Raw genomic sequence first — 12,430 nt, 5'->3', positions numbered from 1 at the left:
CAATGCTCCAACAAGGGATGGGCTTCTCTGAGGGGTCTCCAGGGAACCTATAGATGCCCCCTCTGCTCTGTGCCCTTCCTCTGACATCTGTGTCCAGACCTTTCCTTCAGATGAGGATAACAGCCACCCATGCTTGCAGAGGTTCACTCTAATGGCCTCATTTTAACTCAATCATTATTTAAATCCCTAACCTCCAAACATAGTCACGTGTTTCTTAAGACAAGCTCTCAAGTCGATCAGGCTGTCCTCAAATGTACCCCAGGACAAACTTGGAACTCCTGATTCTCCTGCTTCCACCTCCCAACTGTTGGAATCATGTGGGCATAGCCACGTTCTGAAACAATAGGGGTGAGTACTTCAACACGTAAATGGGGGGGGGGGTGAGACAGGCACAATTAAACCCTTAAAACTCAAAAAGGCACTAGTTCTAGAATATCCATCCTGTTACTTTGCTTGCTTATCACCCATATATACATGAGCTATAGAAATGATCCCTGAAAGATATAGAAGACTCCTCATGTCTGAATTCTTCCATTTGGTGTAAAGAAATTAATTCATGTTCTGCATAAATCAGGAATATGTTGTTTATGTTGCTTTAAAAATGCATTTGTGTGTGTGGTGCTTTACCTGCATGTGCATATGTGCACCACTTCCTGGTGGCCACAGAGGCCAGAAGAGGACATCAGACTCCCCAGGACTAGAGTTACAGACAGTTGGCAGCTGCTATAGGGTCTGGGAATTGAACCAAGGTTCTCTAGAAAGGAGCCAGTTCTTAACCACTGAGGAAAATTACTTGAGTATACACCACCGATACTGTACTAGTGTATTAGTGGCTTTGATGCATTACTGTGATATAATATCACGGCCAGAAGAAACTTAAAAATGAAAGACCTTATTTTGATTTACAGTCTTAGAGGGAAAGAGTCTGTCATGACAGAAAGACACACAGGAAGGAGAGAGAGACAGAGACAGAGAGAACAGGAAGTAGGGTAAGGCTCTCAGCCATCAAAGCCCACCCCCTTCCTCCAGCAAGGCTGTACTTTCTAAAGACTCCATAACCTCCCCCAAACACCACTAACCGGGGACCAAGTGTTCAAAGACATGAGCCTGTGAGGGGCATACTCATTCAAACCACCACAGGAAGAATGATGGATCTTTTATTGGAGGGAAAAAGTCACTTGGCCTCGGGGAACCAGTTTTTTACCCAGGAGGTGGGGTGGTTGACAATGGCTTTGTCTTGTTTCTCTGTCTCTGAGACAGAATGCCTGACAGCCTCAAGAAGGGACAATTTCTCTTGGTTCATGGCTTCAGGGGGTTTGGGTCCATCGCGGAGGGAATCTCAGGTCACGGTGGCTGGAGTAGAAGGTGAAGGCTGTTCACACCATAGCAGACCAGGAGGTCGAGGGGGAAGCAGGGGCAAGGGATGGTTCCCCCTTCAAAGCTTCTTTCTGTCTGCCGGTCCCTACCTCCTAAGGATCCCATGCCACAAGAGCACTGCCAGCTGGGGTCGATATTCAAAACATGAGATCATGGACCACTGACAGTCAAACTGTGGCAGTCTTATTGTGGGTATTGCAGTTGTCAAGGAAACAGAGTTATGTCCCCATCAGGATACCAGGCAGCTTTCTGGCAGAAGCCACCCTTTGAAACCACAGAAATAGACACAGGGGAGGGAGAGAGACACCTGGTCAGTATCAACACTAGATACACTGTGGACAAGTAGAGCAAAGCAGGGAGTCCCAGTCCCTAGTGCGATGGTTCTCAACCTTCCTAAGGCTGCAGTCCTTTAATACAGCCCCTCATGCTGTAGGGACCCCAACTATCAAATTATTTCATTGCTACTTCATAGCTGTTATTTTGCTACTGTTGTGAATCGCACTGTAAATATCTGTGTTTTCTAATGGTCTTAGGCAACCCCCGTGAAAGGGTCATTGGACCCTCAGAACGGTCGTGACCCATAGGTTGAGAACCACTGTTCTAGGGTCTCCAGACCAGTGGTGACAATGCATTCTTTCAGGACCTCTCAGTCAAGTAAAGAATGCAGAAACCCCAGTGCCAGGGAGCACTCATTCCAAGGGAGACCTAGACTCTGCCCTGGGGGAATTGCACTGTGATGGAAGAAACAGCCTTTATCTCCACAGATGGATACATCTGATGATGGAGGCACAGTGGCTCTTCCAGGGAGCTCCCTCTGTAATGGAAAACAGCCCCTTCCCAGAAGGAGCTGTTGTATAAGAAAGACCCAGTCCAACATTGAGAGGACACCGTCCTTGAACCAGAGGAGCCGCCATATGAGAAAGAAAGCCACAAAGAACTTTCGATCTTAACTATGAGTTCTATCATCGGGCACCCTCACTTATCCAGCTCAGACAAAAGTAATCTCCCAGCAGCCTTCCCCCTCTCTCTTCTCCTAGTTACAAAATAACTTCCTCAAAAAAAAAAAAAGAAAGAAAGAAAGAAAGAAAGAAAGAAAGAAAGAAAGAAAGAAAGAAAAGAAAAGAAAAAAAAAGAATCTTTGTTCATCATCCACCCTTCACCTACTCCTTCCCAAGCTCAGTGACCTGGCCTCATCACACTGTCATGTGACACACCAACACCACCTTCACCTGGGCTTCTACAGACTCAGGCCCAAGAGCCAGTTCCCCGTGTGATCCCACTCCAGCCTGGAGATACTGATCTCACAGTGTCAAGCCAGTGAAACAAAGTGTCTCTAAGAGGCCACAGCCATGCTTGGGGGCTTGAAGCATGTGCACTCACTGGAGCGCTGTGGCTCTGGAGAGATCCAGAAGCCACAGTCTTCGTGGGTTATTTGGGGGCTGAGGAGATAGATGGCTCAGCCAGTAAAGAACTTGCTCTACAAGCGTGAGGGCCTGAGTTCAATTCCCGGGACCCAAAGGCACCGATGGATGCTGGGTTACTGCAGCCAACCACCTTCCCAAGGGCTAATTCTGTGCTCAAAAATAAAACCTTCAGCTCGTCTGTTTGCCTGTGTGGGTCTACCCACGCAGTTCTCCATGATCATCTTGGCTGAGTCTATTTTGTTTTTAGTTTCCCATAAGAGTAAATTAACCATTGAAGTATAGACAGTCAAATCCCAGGGGCTGTCAGTCAGTGAAAGACTCTACCTCACAAGAAATGTGGATAGTGTGTTGGGGGCAGGGGGGGAACAATTTCGAGACAGGGTTTCTCTGTGTAGCCCTGGCTGTCCTGAAACTCACACTGTAGACCAGACTGGCCTTGAGCTCACAGAGATCCGCCTGCTTCTGCCTCCCGAGTGCTGGGATTAAAGGCCTGCGCTATAATTGCTATTTTATGCCACCTGTTATCTGGCTCTCTTCACGGTCTCCTAACCAACGATTGTCGTCAGAGAAGCCATACAGCCAAATGACTAACTTGCTGGTTACCTTTCCAATGACATCTTAGACATCTAACAGGATCCCATGCACTGATCACAGAACGAAAGTGGATTCCGGATGCCCTGAGCCCACATCCTCAGTCACCACTTACCTCCCCATCACAGCCTCCTAGCAGGAATCCAGACAGAGGAGGGGACAGAAGTCACAGGTCAGTCCTTACTGCAAGTCATGTAGAGAATTATCCTCACATCAGGGGCTCTAAGAGACCCCAGCTTGAGCTGGCCTTGGACAAAACTTCCCCAGGAGTGGTGTTTGCAGAGGCAGGGGGATAGATTAAGAGGCCCACCATGCCCTGAGAGCTCCAGGTAGAAGTTATGTGCTGGAAGACGCTATCAAACCACTGCTAATATTAATGGTGTCTTTAATGTAAGTCTTTAAATAAGCTACAATACTGGGGGCTTGAGGTGGCTGTAAGCCTTGATTGACAGCTGTCAGACCCTTCCCTGGTATCCTGACTGCACTGCCTTGAGCTAACTACCAAGCACCCAGCCACTGTGAACACTCCACTGGTAGTTTGAAGAAGCCACACAGCAAACACAGCTGCTTGCTGCCAAAAAAAAAAAAAAAAAAAAAAAAAAACCAACAACCCTAGGATCCAGCACCCTCCTCCAGCCTCTGCAGGCATTCATGCACAACACATGTGTACATACAAAGACACAGGTATGTACACACATACACAAATAAATAAAATAAATCTTAAAAAAAATACCACAGAGTGAGTTACTTATCCTCTCAGAGCCTTGTTTCTTTTTTCAGGAGAAAAATGTAATGACGCGTAATTGACTTTGTGAGAACCACCTCCCATCTTGCTTGCTCCCTGGGATGGGACACCATCTGGAAGCAGAACCTAGAGGTTGGCCGGCAGAAGACAGGCTTCTGTGCCCTTCTTCATTTTCCTCATCATTCTTGGCCTCTATGAGGAAAGAAGGTGCAACACATATCTTTTGTGCTAAGAGATGATGTCAACAGCTGCATGAAGGGGATTTATCCGCTCTTTAAGTGCTCCATCCTGAGGTAAGTGAACAGGTACCACCCTGCCAAAATGGCTGCCTGCCTGCCTGTGTGGGGCTCTGAAGGAGTGAGGCTTGCCTGCGGTGTTCAGGCTTCCACAAGAGCGGGCAAAGGAGAGTTGGAATCGGATTTGTGGAAAGACTGAGAGGACGTGTGCATAAAAGAACTCGGGAAGGGCTGAGTGGCCCTCCACCATGCTCAAATAGAAAAACTCTCCCAGAGGTGGCCCACAGGCTCTCTAGCACAGTGGCCAGCCTATAAGCAGAAGGCCAAGACTGGCGCCTCAATCACTTGGGATGCCCTTTCTGTGGGGGCAGAAACAGTGGGGCCCAGCTGTGTGGTGAAGGCACTGGGGCCGCTCAGGAGGGGAGATTTAGCCAGAGAGAGCAGAGCCTCTATTGTATGGACTGATGAAGAGGAAGGCTTCAAGGAGGAAGGTTTACAGACAGGACATGGTGGAGCTGGTTGGAAGATCACAGCTGAAACAAGGCTCCCACCCCTCAGGGCCCCTGGGCTCTCAGCCCTTCAGAAGAAGACTCTCAGCATGTACAGTCCCCCAGGCACCCCTAGGATCATGAGGGATCTGGGGAAAGGGCAAGGCTGTAGAGAAACCTATCTTCCTGGGTGTCAAAGGCCCTGGGGAAGAAGTTACAAGGATGTCCAGGGCCTGATCCCTGGAACCTGTAAATGTGGCTTCGCAGGAAGTGGGCAGGAGGGAGGAAATTAAGGAAGTCACAATGATGAGATTATCCTGGATTAGTGAAGTGGATCCTAAATGGAACCACAACGTGTCTATTATTATAGGATGGAGGCGAAGGGAGGTTTTGCCATAAGGGGAAGAAAGTGGCATCTCCACTGCTGCAAGATGCCCCACTTCCGGCTCTGCCAATGAAGGAGGCCAGAAAGGCAAGGATGTAGATTCTCCTCCCATGTACACAGACACTGCTCATTCATTTCCCAGCTGCCCAGACCCGAAATAATGACACAGAAACTATATCAATTACAACACTGTTTGGCCAATGACTCAACTGTATTTCTAGCTAGCTCTTATATCTTAAATTAACCCATTTCTATTAACCTGTGTATTGGCACAAGGTTGTGGCTTACTAAGGGTCAGGTGTCTGTCACCTTTGGCAGCAACATGGTGTCTCCCTGACTCCGCCTACTCTATATATATATCTCTTCCAGCCTGGCTATATTCTGCCCTGCCATAGACTGAAGTAGCTTCTTTATTAACCAATGGTAATAAAACATATTCACAGCATACAGAGGGGAGTCCCACATCACTCCCAGAGCCTCCTGAGGAGGTGGGGTTCTGCCCATACCTTGGTTTATACACAGCAAAGCTGATCATGGACTTCTGACCTCCACTGCTTTGAGAGAATTAATGGGTGTTATTTTAAGCCATCAATCTTGTAATAGTTTGTTACTATGTCACCAGGAATGAAGACAGACTGACATACATACACAGTGATAGTTGATTGGAAAGGCCTGAAAGGCCAGGAAGACAGAGATGTGCCCGTATCTGGTGGGTAGTTGATGCCAGAGGAGGTCCTGGGTGGAAAAGCTTCCAAGGAAGAAGAAGCCAGCTTTCCAGCCTACCACTGAAGGAACACAGGGGATAAGCCAGTAGGCAATGGCCGGGGATGTACACTGAGTCCCCTGTACCAGGAGTGTCCTGGATCCCCCCAAAAGAGCTTAGGAGATCCAAAGTTCTTGGCAACTTAAATATTTTGGTAGTTATTTGAGTGAAGAAGATGAGGAGAAGGAGGAGAAATGGAGGAGGAGAAGGAGAGAAGAGGAGGGGTAGGAGGAGAGGGAGGGAGAGGAGAGGGAGGGAGGAAGAGAAGGGAAGCAGCTAAGGGGCCTGGGAGATGGCTCAACAGTTAAAGGAACTTACCACCAACATAACCTGAAATCAATCCCGAGCACCCACATGGTACAAGGAGAGAAATGACTCCTGCAAGCTATCCTCTGACCTCCACACAGCCGCTGTGCCATGCACATGTGTGTACGTGCACAACACACATGCACACATACACATGTACACACAAGCACACACAAATGAATAAATGTTATCTTTGTTTGTTTTGAAATAAGGACTTACTATGTACACCAAGTTGGCCTTGAACTCAGAGAGCAAATAAATGTAACCTTTTGTTTTGTTTTTTCCAGACAGGGATTTCCTGTGTAGCCCTGGCTGTCCTGGAACTAGCTATGTAGATGAGACTGGCCTCGAACCCACAGAGATCCGCCTACCTCTGCCTCCCAAGTGCCAGGATTAAAGGTGTGTGCCACCACTGCCTGGTTCAGCCTTACTATTTTTTAATAAGCCATCTCCATTTCTACTGTGACCCACATGCCCTGATCATCCTTGTTCTGATACCCAAAAATCCGCCAGTAACACACCCCTTGTGTAGCTAAGACAGTGCAACATGATTGTCACCTGTCACACAGGGGATGACAGTGCAGTTCCCACACGGTGGCAGCTGTGAAGGCAGAGGGCCACCAGTTTCTGGGCATACTTTGGAAGGAGTGTGTGACCTCACAGGACACCAGTGTTTGGGCTTCTGCCCTGGCGCCAACAGGCCAGGTTCAAACCAAAATGAGATCGGCCATGCCAAAGTTCCACAGTGAGTTCTCTGGCCTTCTGAGAAGTGAGAACAGAGCAGAGGAGGTGGCTCAGAGGGGACAGGTGCTGTGCTTGTAGTCAGACCTGGCACTGGGGTTGTTGTTATTTTTCTTTTATTTACTCTTTGGGGGCCCTCTATCCAGATCCCAAATAAATCCACAGAGACTTATTCTTACTTAGGAATGCCCGGCCTTAGCTTGGCTTGTTTCTAGCCAGCTTTTCTAACTTAAATTATGCCACCTACCTTTGCCTCTGGGCTTTTACCTTTCTCTGTTATTAGAGCAATCAGGTGTTTTAGGCCAGGCCACACAGCTTCAGAGAGTTAAACAAATGCAGCATAAAAGAATGCAGCACATCTTTGCATCTTTAAACAAATGTTCCAGAGCATAAACAAATGTAACACATCTTAAACCAATATTCCACAGCATGAAGCCTGAGTCCAACCCCCAAGGCCCACGTGATGGAAGGAGAAACCGACCTGGCAAGTGTCCTCTGACTTCTGCATGGGTACAGAGGCACACACATGTCCACATGCCCAAACAAATTAATAAATATAAAGGTAATTTTTTAAGAATGCTTAAGGAATGGGGCTAGAGAAATGGCCCAGCAGTTAAGAGAATTCACTGTTCTTGCAGAGGACCTGGGTTTGATTCTAAGCTTTCATGTCAGGTGGCTCACACTCCAGCTCCAGGGAAACCTATGCCCTCTTCTGGCCCCCCAGAGTACTGCACTTTTGCTCATACAGATACGCGTGTGTATGTGTGGTTTAAAAATAAAAAGCTTAACAAATTCATTAAAAAATAAATGAGGACAGAAATGCCAGCCAAATATCTCAAATAGACCAGTCCAGCCAGCAGAATCATATGGCTCCCTCCACTAAAAGTGACTTAACCTTGCCTGGTGTCAACTAATGAGTTTTTTTTGTTTGTGTTTTTGTTTTTTTCCTATTTTCAGCCCGTCCCCTTTCTGCTGTCCTGTCTACAAACTACAGACTCTCGTTCTGTTTTCTAGAACAGTCTAGTGCCTTGTTCTAGAATCCCTAATGGGGTCAATTAAGAGCTTTAAACTAAATTGTTTTCCCTTTGACTTGTGACCACACCAATAGTACCTGTTGACGACTGGATACAGGGTGTGAGGCAGAGATGGGTATTCAGAACGGCTACAAGGTTTTCAACCAAGCAACTGGGCGTCGGCAGTGCTGCCAGCAGGGCGGGTCGGGAGGGTGGCTTAATCGTGTTTTGAGATGCTTACGAGAGAGGCAACTGTATCTCAGGTTAGCTGGGCTGTGCGCAGGTCTGAGCTACCAGCTCCCAGCCCTTTGGTGGTGTTTAAGGCCCTGAGAGATGGATGTCTCCAGGAAAGTTTGAGTGAAGAGACAGGGTCCAAAGATAGTGAGTGGGGAGTGGCTGGGAGGAGGAAGGTTAGAAGAGCTGGAGTGGGGTGGGGGATGAGTGAGGGAGCCAGGAGGGCAGCCCTAGGGGGTAGGGAGTGTGTAGTCCTAGAAGGAAAGAACTGTGAAGATGGATCAGAGAGGTGGGGGGAGGGGTGACAGCGTGTGGCCCCTCTGACCTTCGAAAGAGCAGCCCGATGTCTTTCCCAGAGTGAGAAGTCTCTTCTCAGTTGGTAGGTGCAAATAATTCAAGATCAACAGGGGAAAGAGGTGTCCCTTCAAACTGGGCAGCTCAAGAAGATTCAGAAAAGGTACTGAGTAAGGACAGGATGGGGCAGGGAATGTGAAATATGGAGACCAATATTACTGTCCCCAAAAATGTCAAGGAAAAGAGACCCACCTCCAGGAGTGAGGACAGGGACCCAAGCTATCCAGTGAGACAGCCTTCCCTTGCAGGCAGGGGCCCTGGAGAATAACCCATCATCCGGTATCAAGGAATCCTGGGAATGCAGTCACAGCATGCAGACAGAAATGGAAGGTCTAATGAGGGGCGTCAGGACAGAGGAGGATCTGAGAGGAGTGTGTGCTGAGTTTCTGATGAGTTTTGAGGCATTTCCAGAACATTCCAAGTCCATAGTGTCCTATATACACAAAAAATGCCAGAGGAAAAAAGTCTATAATTATGACTAAGATGGTAAAATTATGAGGAGTTGAATCTTAATAGACTTCATAAGCTATTGCTATAAACTAACACATCTAGAGAGATGATTTAGCACACACTGTTCTTGCAGAGGACCTGAGTCCTCACAACTGCCTGTATCTCTGGCTTCATGGGATCTGACACCTCTGACCTCCTTATGTAGACATGGACATGCATGTAGGCATGCATACATACATACATACATCATAATGTTTTAAAAATAGTCTGCTTCCATAGACAAAGAGAAATAAGCAAGTTTGGCCAAGGAGCACCCCCCTAACCAATCTCTCCTCCATCAGGGTCTCACCCCAACCCACCCCCCTTTGAGACAGGGCCTCAAGTAGTCTAGGCTGGTTCCAACTCTCTCTGTAGCAGAGGGTGGCCTTGGATTGCAGGCATGTGCCATCACACCAGGTGTAATGTGGTGTTGGGATCAAACCTGGGCCTCATGAATGCTAGGCAAGCACTCTGCTGTTAAAGCGACAGCCCAGCCCCTGTCCCCATCTCCTCGCTTTGATCCGGTCCTTTGCTGCCTCACTGACTACCCTTCCATCTCCAAGACAGGCTTCCTCTCCTCCTTAACCCCGGTTCCCCTAAGCTTGGCCCTAAATCCTTACTCTCTCCCAACATTCTTTTCTAAGATGGGATGTGGGCACAATGGCTGGCTCTCAGGCAATCTCACTGAACCATGAGATGTCTCATATTCAACACTGTCCTTTTTGTAAATTATGTTTTAGTGTGTGTGTGTGTGTGTGTGTGTGTGTGTGTGATGGGTACATGCGTGCTACAGCTTATGTGTGAAGGCAGAGAACAATTTATGAGAGTTAGCGCTCTCCTTTCCCCATATGGGTCTCAGGAATTGAACTCAGATCATCAGCCTTGGCAGCTAGTACTCTTACCCACTGAGCCATCTCCAGAGGGTTGTATGTGTTTATACAATGTTTAAGTCACCGGTGTTGGCAATAACTATTACTCACAGCCTGAGTGTGACCCAGATAGGTCACCCCAACCTGGAAGCCAAAAACACAATCCATATTTTATTTCCCATTTCCAATCATTTTTCAATCCTTTTCCCTGCATTGCCCAGCACAGCTGATCCCTGGTCCGCAATCACTTCACATACCATGAGACAGGCACTCCAAGAGCAAATCCACGAATGAAGTGACCCCAGTTAAATGTGAGCCCTTTCCCGTTATCCAGGTCTCAAGTAGAGAGGGCAGTCTGGAAAATGACCTACTTCACATATTGTGAAAGAACGTTTCCCCCGGTTTCAACATCTCTACAGCCTGGAAATGTCTTCAATCAGTGTCTTATGATCACCTGGCATTCACGCATGAGCAAGCCGTTTGAAACCTTCAAACCATGTACATAAAGAGCCAGCTGCTGCTGGGTGTGGTGGTACACATACCTTTAATCCCAGCACTCAGGAGATAGAGGCAGGTGGATCTCTGTGAGTTCACAGACTGAGTTCCAGGTCAGGCAGAACTACATAGGAGAACATCTTTGAAAATTAAATTTTAAAGGTTTTAATTTTTAAAGAGCCAGCAGTATAGCATGCTAGGTGAAAGAAAATGAGGTATGTCCCCAACAAACTAAAAGTCCAAGGATTGTGATTTCGTTTTTCCTTCCTAGCTTCTCATTGGCTCAGCCTCAGCTAGAGGATGCTGGTTTTATCCTCCCCAGCTTCTCATTGGCTCAACCTCCGCTAGAGGATGCTACATGTCTGACTTTTTGGTTCTCCTTTTGGGGACGTTGGAGATGGTTCAGTGAGTAAAGTTCTTGCCCACACAAGCCTGAGAAACTGAGCTTGGGCGCCCAGCACCCTCGTTCAAGAGGGATGCGGCAGTGTGCATCCATAATTCCAGCCCCAAGGGACAGAGACAGGAATAGTCCACGGCTTGCTGGCCTGCTAGTGTAGTTAAAAAAGTGAGCTCCTGGATCAATGAGAGACCCTCTTGCAAAAAGTAGGATGGCAAGCCAGGCAGTGGCGGCACACACCTTTAATCCCAGCGCTCGGAGACAAAGACAGGAGGATCTTTGTGAGTTTGAGGCCAGCCTGACCTACAGAGCAAGTTCCAAGACAGCTAGGGCTGCTACACAGAGAAACCCTGTCTTGAAAAACCAAACCAAACAAACAAACATGTAAGATGGCAAAGCAATTGAGGGAGATAGCCCATTATCGAGCCCTGCCCTCTGGAAAGGTTTACAAGGCACACACACGCTCCCTGTCTCTCTGTGTCTCTCTCTGTCTCTCTCTCTCACACACACACACACACGCACGCACGCATGCACACACACAAAGCCTGGTTTCCTCTTGCTTCTTGTCACCCCTACTGCATCCACCTTTCTCTTAAGGCAGTGTGGTCGTGACACCTAGGCAAGCATCAGAATTACCGTGACGAACCAGTAAATTTTACTTCCGGGGCCCAGTTCACAGAGGTTCTGATTCATCAGGTCTGGGTGGGGCCTAGGAATCCACATTTCTGCTGGGTCCCTTGGCTTACTAGTTTCATTGCTGTGACAAAACACTTTCCATAAGCAAGTTAAGGACCAGGGGACACAGTCCATCGTGGTGGGGTAAGCATGGTCACCACGGGAGCACGAGGCAGCTGGTCATATCCGGTCCATAGGCAGGAAGCAGAGAGATGGATGCTGGTGTTCAGCTGACTTCCTCCTTTAATAGTCAGTTAGGACCCCAGCCTAGGGAATGGCACCGCCTACATGGAGGGTGGGTCTTCCACCTCGGTCAGTTTAAAGGATCTCTCCTACCCTCCCTGAAGATGTGTTTCCATGGTGATGGAGTTGACAGGATGAACCAGCACAGCAGCTGATGTTGATTCTGCTGGTAGGGGACCGTGCGAATCTCTTTTCCTGTCTTCCTGTATTTATTTCATTTTCCCTCATTCACTGTTCCTGTTCGGATTCTTTTTTTAGGGGGAAAAAAATAAGTATACTGAGTCACACTTCTCGAGTCTTTCTGGTCTCTTTTTAAACTCCCCGTGCAATCTGGATAGAGGCAGAATCATATGACACTGGCTGTTTTCGCTTCCTGACCCTCGAGTCAACCAGAACTGAACTTAATGGCATTAATTCCTGTGTCTCAACATACGCCGGATGACACGTTATATTTATACATAGAACATCCATAACATTTTTTTAACCTTCCATGGTGGAATCTGGCAATTAGTTGTGACCCACCTTCTGTAATCAAGATATCCAGAACCAACCTTTTAAAAAGTTATTCACGTATGTGTGTATATGGATGGATGGATACATGCATG

This window comes from Chionomys nivalis, chromosome 11 (genome assembly GCF_950005125.1).
Source record: "Chionomys nivalis chromosome 11, mChiNiv1.1, whole genome shotgun sequence".
NCBI lineage: Eukaryota > Metazoa > Chordata > Mammalia > Rodentia > Cricetidae > Chionomys > Chionomys nivalis.
This window is presented reverse-complemented; position numbering follows the sequence as displayed.